Source organism: Schistocerca nitens, chromosome 6 (genome assembly GCF_023898315.1).
Source record: "Schistocerca nitens isolate TAMUIC-IGC-003100 chromosome 6, iqSchNite1.1, whole genome shotgun sequence".
Classification (NCBI taxonomy): Eukaryota; Metazoa; Arthropoda; class Insecta; order Orthoptera; family Acrididae; genus Schistocerca; species Schistocerca nitens.
Genome location: NC_064619.1, coordinates 705,792,184 through 705,803,131, shown reverse-complemented (window position 1 = coordinate 705,803,131; position 10,948 = coordinate 705,792,184).

The following is a 10,948-nucleotide window of genomic DNA, read 5'->3' as shown; positions in this document are numbered from 1 at the left end:
ACTGCTACGGAATTTCTCATCCCATTTTATAGTTATTGAAAAAAGAGTGTGAAATTTAAGAGAGCACGCAACAGATCAAGAAATAAAGGAAGGAACTGAAAGATTCATCACCATACAGATGAACTCCAAAGAACTAACCTGATACCGAAATGAAATACGATTAGTTACGGAAAAAGATCCCATCTGAAACTAGAGTTAGATTTCAGAAAACATACATATTAATGCGTGAAGCGCATAAGTCAAAATATAGAAACAGAAAAGAGAAAAATGTTCAAATGTTTGTGAAATCTTATGGGACTTAACTGCTAAGGTCATCAGTCTCTAAGCTTACACAGTACTTAACCTAAATTATCCTAAGGACAAACACACGCCTCTTGCCCGAGGGAGGACTCGAACCTCCGCCGGGACCAGCCGCACGGTCCATGACTGCAGCGCCTTACAGAAAGTAGAAAACGGGTATGAAATCCTCTCCCTTTACTATATCGCGAATTTCCTAAGGCGGGAATACGCATTGCAAGAGCGGCCTTACCTTTTACTATGGTTCAGATCGCTGCGGACGAGTCGCGACCCAGCGTACTGCAGCGCCTCCTGCCCGTTGCTGTCGTGGGCCTCTGTCGTGACATCGTCAGCAGTACATCTCGTCATCCTCCTCATTACCGACCGCGGATGCCAGTAAATGCAAAGTTGAGGCCCAGAGAGTTGGCAGAAATCAGGACGTCAAGGAAAGCACGTACAAGCGCGGAATCTGAAACGGCATGAGCATTCGAATGAGACTCCGAACTGGCCTCGAACAGCCTTTCTAAATTTTATACCCTTCCTTCGGACCTCAGAAAGTCACCTGGCACAATGTTGCCAACCAATCCCAGGAAAGGCCTAAATGCTCCTCCAATTAGCAATCTCGACGTGTGTTCACTAGCTACCACCATCACGTTAAAGATGTATTCGCCAATGATATCCTGCTTCTATGGAAGCGAGAAGCGAGTGTCGCCCCGTTCGCACGGCGAGACTTGTTTGTCGGAAGTTCTGGAGATTTTGCATAGTTTCGCAGAGAGTTCCCACGGAAATGGCAGTTCGGAAGCGGACAAAAACACACCAGGATGACAGCAAGTGGAGAGCTAAGGACTCCACTGAAAATATTCTTTCAAGTGAAGTTCTCACTTCTTCCACTAAGGCTTTCCCATTATGCTACAGAGAACGACAGTCGACCGTTCCATCACCCATTTTTCGAGATACCCGCAGAGCAACCCCTGAAAGTGTTTCTCGGCTGTCCGTATGGTCTGCAAACGTGAAACCTGCTCTTTGAGCGACAGGCAGCTTCTCAAGAACGGGCGACATGTTTCACCTGTTTCTGTCCCCAATGAACAGGGCCGGCCGGGGTGGCCGAGCAGTTCTAGGCGCTACAGTCTGGAAACGCGCGACCGCTACGGTCGCAGGTTCGAATCCTGCCTCGAGCATGGATGAGTGTGATGTCCTTCGGTTGGTTAGGTTTAAGTAGTTCTAAGTTCTACCATCTACCATCTGGTGAGCAAGATGTATGAGACAGGCGAAATACCCACAGACTTCAAGAAGAATATAATAAATCCAATCCCAAAGAAAGCAGGTGTTGACAGATGTGAAAATTACCGAACTATCAGTTTAATAAGCCACAGCTGCAAAATACTAACGCGAATTCTTTACAGACGAATGGAAAAACTGGTAGAAGCGGACCTCGGGGAAGATGAGTTTGGATTCCGTAGAAATGTTGGAACACGTGAGGCCATACTAACCTTACGACTTATCTTAGAAGAAAGTTTAAGAAAAGGCAAACCTACGTTTCTAGCATTTGTAGACTTAGAGAAAGCTTTTGACAACGTTAACTGGAATACTCTCTTTCAAATTCTGAAGGTAGCACGGGTAAAATACAGGGAGCGAAAGGCTATTTACAATTTGTACAGAAACCAGATGGCAGTTATAAGAGTCGAGGGGCACGAAAGGGAAGCAGTGGTTGGGAAAGGAGTGAGACAGGGTTGTAGCCTCTCCCCGATGTTATTCAATCTGTATGTTGAACAAGCAGTAAAGGAAACAAAAGAAAAATTCGGAGTAGGTTTTAAAATTCATGGAGAAGAAGCAAAAAATTTGAGGTTCGCCGATGACATTGTAATTCTGTCAGAGACAGCAAAGGACTTGTAGGAGCAGTTGAATGGAATGGACAGTGTGTTGAAAGGAGGATATAAGATGAACATCAACAAAAGCAACAAAAGCAAAACGAGGATAATGGAGTGTAGTCAAATTAAATCGGGTGATGCTGAGGGGATTAGATTAGGAAATGAGACACTTAAAGTAGTAAAGGAGTTTTGCTATTTAGGGAGTAAAATAACTGATGATGGTCGAAGTAGAGAGGATATAAAATGTAGACTGGCAATGGCAAGGAAATCGTTTCTGAAGAAGAGAAATTTGTTAACATCGATTATAGATTTAAGTGTGAGGAAGTCGTTTCTGAAAGTATTTGTATGGAGTGTAGCCATGTATGGAAGTGAAACATGGACGATAACCAGTTTGGACAAGAAGAGAATAGAAGCTTTCGAAATGTGGTGCTACAGAAGAATGCTGAAGATAAGGTGGGTAGATCACGTAACTAATGAGGAGGTATTGAATTGGATTGGGGAGAAGAGAAGTTTGTGGCACAACTTGACTAGAAGAAGGGATCGGTTGGTAGGACATGTTTTGAGGCATCAAGGGATCACAAATTTAGCATTGGACGGCAGCGTGGAGGGTAAAAATCGTAGAGGGAGACCAAGAGATGAATACACCAAGAAGATTCAGAAGGATGTAGGTTGTAGTAAGTACTGGGAGATGAAGAAGCTTGTACAGGATAGGGTAGCATGGAGAGCTGCATCAAACCAGTCTCAGGACTGAAGACCACAACAACAACAACAAGTTCTATGGGACTGAAGACCTCTGAAGTTAAGTTCCATTGTGCTCAGAGCCATTTGAACCATTTGAAATGAACAGGAATTCCCATGTTCCAGAACAGATGCATTAAACGGAAAAGCTACTATAAGCATGAAATGTTAGATTACACACAGGGAGATCAGTTACCTACATTGCTACAAACTGCATCCTAATCACTCATGTAATCAGCGTGCAATACAGATGAAAGTTCGACATGTAAGTCCCGAATTGGAAAGTAAATGAAGCAAGGGAAGATTCAGGATGAAAATAGAAGAAAATGGGAGGTGAAAGGCCTGAAACTGGCCACCATCCCGCAATATAATTCTGGAATCTTATTAGCTTCAGAAGTCTAGTATAAATGCATTTGAAGTGTAAACTTTTCGATTAAGTCCCCCAGTATTTGGGCTCAAAATTCACGCAAGGCCACCTTAACAAGTAATAAAGTAGCTCTCCAGAATTTTAGAGATTACAATGTAACGTACCCTGACATCCGTCAAAGAATGTGTTCCACGTGTTTAGTTCACATTTGAAGGCAGTAATACCGTCTCGTCTCTGCTGTGAGTCAAAATTTCTATCACACACTCCCGAGTCTTCTTATTAGTGTAGAAAAGACTGTACAGTTCAGTGGTACACTTTCACAGCTTATTAGGTTCCCATAAATTTTCTGCTGTTGTCAATAATTCATCTTTACTGTACCAGGTCAAAGATGAATGAGCGCACTGTAGTAGTAGTGAATAACATCCTTGACTGTGTGCTCAGTTTTATCTGCGGTTGACTTGCTAATCAGTCAGTTGTGCAGCACTGGCTCAGCAGTAGTGGGCAGTTGAACGTCCAAGTTTTCAAATGGTTCAAATGGCTCTAAGCACTATGGGACTCAACATCTAAGGTCATCAGTCCCCTAGAGCATAGAACTACTTAAACCTAACTAACGTAAGGACATCACACACATCCATGCCTAAGGCAGGATTCGAGCCTGCGACCGTGGCAGCCGCGTGGTTCCGGACTGAAGTTCAAAATGGTTCAAATGGCTGTGAGCACTATGGGACTCAACATCTGTGGTCATCAGTCCCCTAGAACTTAGAACTACTTAAACCTAACTAACCTAAGGACATCACACACATCCATGCCCGAGGCAGGATTCGAACCTGCGACCGTAGCAGTCGCGCGGTTCCGGACTGAGCGCCTAGAACCGCTCGGCCACAAAGGCCGGCCCGGACTGAAGTGCCTAGAAGCGCTCGCCCACAGCGGCCGGCCGGACGAGTTTACGAAGTGTGAGTGCGCCATCAGTTGGGCCGAAGATAGCTGGAAGGTGGCGACTGGCATGTGTGGTGTTATTGGCGCCATCACGCCGGTTGGAATTTAACGCTCGGTTGGTCCATACGGAAGCAAGCCTGCTCGAGGAACACATACGTCTTCCCATATTGTGGACTATATGGTTAGGCCTTTTGGAATGGACAGCAATTTTGTTCTCAACCTATGTATGCGTCCTGGTTCCTTTCTGGTCTGCATGATATTAGTGTCTTTGGTCCGCTGTTGTGAGCCAAGGGTGCTCGTTTCTGCTACTATTCTTTGTCTGGCCCATTTTATGGACATGTATTCGTAATTTGTGGCGAACGTGTATTAAATTTTGATTTTGTTATTCTCTCGCCACGTTACTGGACAATGCGGCCGCCATGTTTGTGAACACAAGCTGCCCTTTCTATCAAATCCTTCTGTAAGTTACCTGCCTGGCGTATTACTTATTCCATGGTCGTCAGTCTTCTCTAGTTGAGTAAGTGAGTTGTACTTTATTAAAATAGCATTTAATGTACTAACCGTTAAGGTCAAATGGTTCAAATGGCTCTGAGCACTATGGCACTTAACTTCTGAGGTCATCACTCCGCTAGAACTTATAACTACTTAAACCTAACTAACCTAAGGATATCACACACATCCATGCCCGAGGCAGGATTCGAACCTGCGACCGTAGCGGTCGCGCGGTTCCAGACTGTAGCGCCTAGAACCGCTCGGCCACTCGGGCCGGCCCGTTAACGTCAACTGTAAGTTAACTGCCTGGCATATTATCTATTCAATGTCTGCCAACAATATTTTAATTCAGTGATGATTTTGGTATTTTATTACAAAAATGGTTGACTCCTAGCACTTGCCCAGTTTGTTTCATTCACTGGCGTTCTATATTTAATTAGAATTCTGTTTACGCTGTCAGTACTTGTCAAGCTTATTTTATGAACTGGCGTTTTATATTTAATTACAACAGTGTTTAATTCTGCATGTGCGTGTGTCTTGCTGGACGATTATCCATTATTTAATGCCTTAATTATGAGGGGTAAACTCAGAAACGGGCTTCATTGCATGCTTTGGTCGGTCGGGTGTAACAGTAATTTCTGTAAATGCTGAAGGACGTTGCATGGGGGCTTAATTAAATAGAATGCAGATATCTTTAATTTTAGTCGCTGTATGTCCGGCTACGACGTCTCGTAACCGGTTGGCCCTGACTAGTATTAGTACGCAATCTGACTGCATAGAATAACAACAAAGAATGAAAGGAAATTTCCGTTAACACAATTAATTAACTAAGTCCCCAGCAACTATGAAAGCTACGAAACAACAAGGCACAAGTGTAGCTGTTCTGTGTGTGAAAGTGTGATTCAGCGTACACATCTGGCACGGTTCTTCCTCAATAAGACAAGATATTTTAAATTCCATTTACAGTGAATTAATTAAATAAAACTGAAATACTATAATTGCACATAGAAACCCGAATTACAGTCTAATATATGAACACAAGCCAGATGCTTTGTTGACTGAACCTGTGACCAAGAGGCATTGTTAAGTTAGGAAATTTAAAAAAAAAAATAAGAAAATGTTTTTTACCTTCATATATATTGACTAAAAATACACTCTAATCATTACAACATCCCCATTCGAACAACATCTGCTGTCTAGCCCATGAAAACAACTGCACACGACATGGCCTCAAATAGTACAGCTATCAACATCCTCTCAGCAAGCACTAACCACCACTACTTCTGAACAAGCACTGCCAGTGGAGGCGGCGGAATAAAACTCTTTGGCGCAATCTCTGGCGCTGTGACTCAGTGTAGCCACCTTTCAACGTTCAGCAGTTGTACAATTAGTTACACGGCCGCCAGTCGTTAAATCTGTTACCCTGCATTTGTCGTAAATTCTATTAACGTTCCTTGTAGTGTGATTCTGTCCGCTTAAGTTGGGTCAGTGTCACCGTAAACTGGTTTTTACGGCCGAGGTATAATGTTCCTTAGTAAAAATTGTATGTAAAATTATATCACTTGAAATGGCTCCGCGTGCCACATATTTACCATTGGGACTTGAGCCATTTGAGCAGTTGGTAAGAGTAATTATTTGCTTCATGCTGACCTGCATTCGCCACGCGGATTTGGAACACGGGCGACGTATAAAATACGCTAGACCAAAAAGAGGGAGGCCCTTAATAACTTCCAGTTGGCGAGAAAGTTCAAGTTTTAACAGTTCTGTATAAATGCAGTCTTGAAATTTCCCGCTGTCACTCAAAGTTGTTAGCCCACATCCATCCGAGGCTAGCGTTCAGATGTGACCTTAACATCACAACGAACTCCATCGCTGAGCTCGGTGCAGGGCTGTTCCACGGCACGGCAAAGCACACTGTCGATAAAAGATTCTGCGAGAGTGAGCCCGTGTGACAACTCCGGAGTTGCCTGTACACTGGTGTGCAAAACTTAAGGACGAAAGGAACTTTCACTTCCAAGTAACACAGCTCAATGGAACTTCGAGCATACATAGAATGAACTGCTATAGTATAGCACAGAAGGTAACTGAAGTAAATAGGCAATAAGACGAACAGAAGTAACGCTTTTATTCAAAGACGATTACACTGATCTCATCGCTATTCATGATGGTCTTGGGCACATTACAAAAGGCGGAACAGGGCTCTTCGTAGTGTGTGTGTGTGATCACCACTGACGGCAATGCACGCTCCACAACGTGCTCCCGAGCAGGCCACAAGACTGATACGGAATTCATATGACAGGGCATTTCACACGGACGTACGTTCTCGTTGAGATTTGTGCTGGGGGAACGGCTAGGTCGGACCATTCTAAAACATCCGGTCATTCCAAAAGCTCATCAGCTTGCGGTATTCGGTGCGGTAGCGCGCTGTCATCCATAAAAATGGTGTCAGGGGCGAATGCACCCCTGAAATGACGCGCATGGGGCAGAAGTACAGTGTCACGACTACGTTGTCTGGTGGGAGTACAGTGTTCAAAGATTTGGAAGTCAGCACGCCCATGCAACATTGTGCATCCCCATTCACTAGTATAACTTAATAATAACAGTTGGTACGACTTTTTAAATGGAACTTTTAAGTGGTCTTTGCCCCCTGCACTGTCCATTCGTCATCGTTGTACCCCTGTCAAATTAACTCTGTTTCAAACTTTTTGCATCTTCATCATCCCCATAGCATCTGGACCACAAAACGATAATATTGGACAATACTGGACGTACCCTCAGTTTACGAGAGGTTGGAACACATACTGCGCCCAGGAACATGATCAGTTTGGTGGTGCAAGTGTTATGGTATGGCGAAGCACAATATTGCATAGGATTATTGTCCTCCCATATTTTGGACACCTTACCTTCAGCAGTCACCCTAATACGCACATTATATTCCTCCCCCATGTGCGTACTTTCAGGAATACATCGACGCTGACTTCATTTTTATGGATGACAATGCACGACCATATCAAAGAGCGCAGGTAGAGGAGCTCTTGGAAGGAGAGGATATTCGGCGAATGGACTGGTCTATCTGTTTCCCCGGCTTAAATACCATGAAGTACGTGTGCAATGCTTTGGGCAGACGCACTGCAGCACGCCCACAGGCACCATCGACAATCAAGCAGGTGTCAACGGCACTAGTGGGGGAACGGAACTCTCTTCCATCAGAACTCCTCACCAACCATGTGGCATCACGATTTGGATTATGCACTGCCGTCCGTGATGATGACACGTCCTGTTAAGAAACATGTTTCGGCTTTTGTAATGTGTAGGGGGACCATCATGAATCTCGGTGACCTCAGCGTAATTATTGTCTTTGATCAGAAGTGTCACTTCTGTTAGTCTCACTCCGTATTTCTTAGAGTTACCGTCTGCATATAATATAGCATTTCTTTCTATGTTTTGGGTAAATTCAATCGAACTACGCTACTTGGCAGTGTCATATCATGCGAAAGTTACTTTCTTGCTTAGTTTTGCATACCAGTGTATACTCTCGGTTATACAGGTAGCATACCACTAAACGAAACAATCGCTTCGATAATGTCATAGCACCTGTCTCAATGTTCATAAAACACCCACTCTCCACACTAAATTACCAGTAACTTTCCCACTTTCGATTGCACCACCTGTCTCTTACTATCGTAGATAGAGGTTTAAGGAAATTACACTTCAATTTCACTAGTATAACTTAATAAATACAGTTAGTACGACGTTTTAAAGGGAACTTTAAGTGGTCTTTGCCCTCTGAACATTCCATTCCTCGTCGTTGTACCCCTGTCAAATTAACTCTTTTTCAAACTTTCTGCATCTTCATCATTTTCTACATCGAAATATGATGCTGTAGTCTCTTTATTCCTAAATAGTGGATAATCTTTCTTTTTTGACACGTGTTATTCAACGATGCAGTACTGCACCACCATAAAGATTTTGTACGTGGCAGAAAAGGCGGGTAGACCAAAACAGTAGAGATGTCGTGACCCTTAGTTAGTAAAAAGGAAGTCGGTAACCGCTGTCCAGCAAACATTTCGCACACAATTCCAGCAGGAGCCAACCAGCAAGGTCTACAATTATGCCCGGTACATACAGTTTGAAGACGAGGGTTGCATTTGCAGAGGCAAAAGACCCGGTGGGAGCAAAATGTTGCTTGGATTCGAGCAGCATCCCAGCGAAGCCTATAGAAATCAACACGTCGAGAAAGTCGTAAGCTTTCGAAAATCCTACGTAAACGCTTGTGGATGAAATCGTACAGATTGCAATCGGCCCACGTAGTCATTCCAGGAAATTATGCTGCTCTGACTTCAGCACCGAGATGTTTACAGGTTTGAATAATGACAACGACACGTTAAAGAGGTTAATTTTTAGTGAAGAACCATAGTTTCAAACTAAAGGTAAAACTACTTGGCACAATGTTTGATGTCCGCCCCTGGTAACTGAGTGCTCAGCGACACGGAATGCCATGCCTAACGGCCTGGGTTCGATTCCCGGCTGGGTCGGAGATTTTCTTCGCTCAGAGACTGGGTGTTGTGTTGTCTTTATCATCACCATTTCATCCCCATCGACACGCAAGTCGCTGAAGTGGCGTCATCTCGAAAGACTTGCACCAGGTGAACGGTCTACCAGACGGGAGGCCCTAGCCAAACGGTATTTCCATTACAATGATTTTTTTAGGAACAGGAAAACCGTATTTCTCCATCGAAGATGCATGAGATCCGTCGAAGGTCAATTTGTTCTCCTCAATGTGAAGAATGCAGATTTACGGCCCTTAACTCTTCATGAAAAAGAATACTTCACAGACATTTCCTACCTTGGCATGCTTTGTTTGTGTCGTCTACCTCGATTGCAAGAAGACTCCAACAACACCTTGTTGTAGCGACTGGAGGTTTCATATGTTGGCCGTAACGCAGTGCTACAAAAATCGTAATTGTCGACACGTCAGTGACGAGTGAGGTAAAAAAGAGATGACGGATGAACTAACACAGTTTCTCTCAGCTGCTGATCTTCTGTCCCTGCATCGGGAAGGCATCCGACTCTTTACTTCCTTGCACAGGTGTGCTACAAGGCCTGTAATCACAAAGAAAAAGGACATGGGAAAACTACAGCAAGTGAAAGGCCTTGAGTAAAGTTAAACACGAAGGTATATTGTAAAACAAAATGAAGATTAATTGAGATAGCAATGTCACACAATTACATTTGTCCACTCACAGTTACAAATGATTTGGCGAGCTGCCTTTCTGCTGTAGGCCATATATTACTATTACAGGTGACAAACACATCACGAAGTTCAATAAAAAGAATGAATTCGGAAATCAGTACTTAGAGAGAAATCAAAAGTTAATGGCAAGAGCTGAACCTCCAAAATGGGAAATGCATACCGCAGGAATGGTGATACGTTAGCAGAAACCGGCATGACACTCTGCAGCTTACTGTACACTGAGGTGACCAAGTCACGGTATAGCTGTATGCACACATACATATGCCGGTAGTATCGTGTACACAAGGTATAATGGGGCAGTGCTTTGAAAGAGCTGTCATTTGCATTCAGGCGATGCAAGTGAAAAGGTTTCCTACAATATTGTGGCCGCACGACGGAAATTAAAAGACTTCCAACGCGGAACGGTAGTTGGAGCTAGACGCATGAAAACCATTAGGGAATTCAATATTACGTGACCTACAGTGTCAAGAGTGTGCCGAGAATAACAATTTTCAGTCATTACCTCTCATCAGGGACAACGCAATGGGAGATAGTCTTTACTTAACGACTTACAGTTGCGTTTGGGTATAGTTGTCGATGCTAACAGGCAACTAACGCTGCGTGAAATAACCATAGAATTCAGTTTGTGGCATAGGCGAACTTATCCGTTAGGGCAGTGTGGCGAAATCTGACGGGTGCCTTTCCCAAGAGCACGACTAGAGAGCCTATATAGGGAGAGAGTAGCCAATGTGTCCGTGGCCGCCATGTTCTTACCAGCTTGCACGTGGGACATGCAATTGGGTATCAACGCAAGCAGAAAGCTAGCAACTTCACGAGTAAATTAAGGCATGTGTTTGACGCATGAGACCGAAGCAGATCTTCTAGCTTAACACTCGGTACATGTTTAAAACAAATACCATTCGTCCATGTTTGTATAGGCCTAATAAATTTGTGAGCAAATGGAAGTATCGTGAAGCAGTGTGTATGTCTGCCGAATTTAAATAGCCGTATTTTATGATGATATATAAACATTGACAA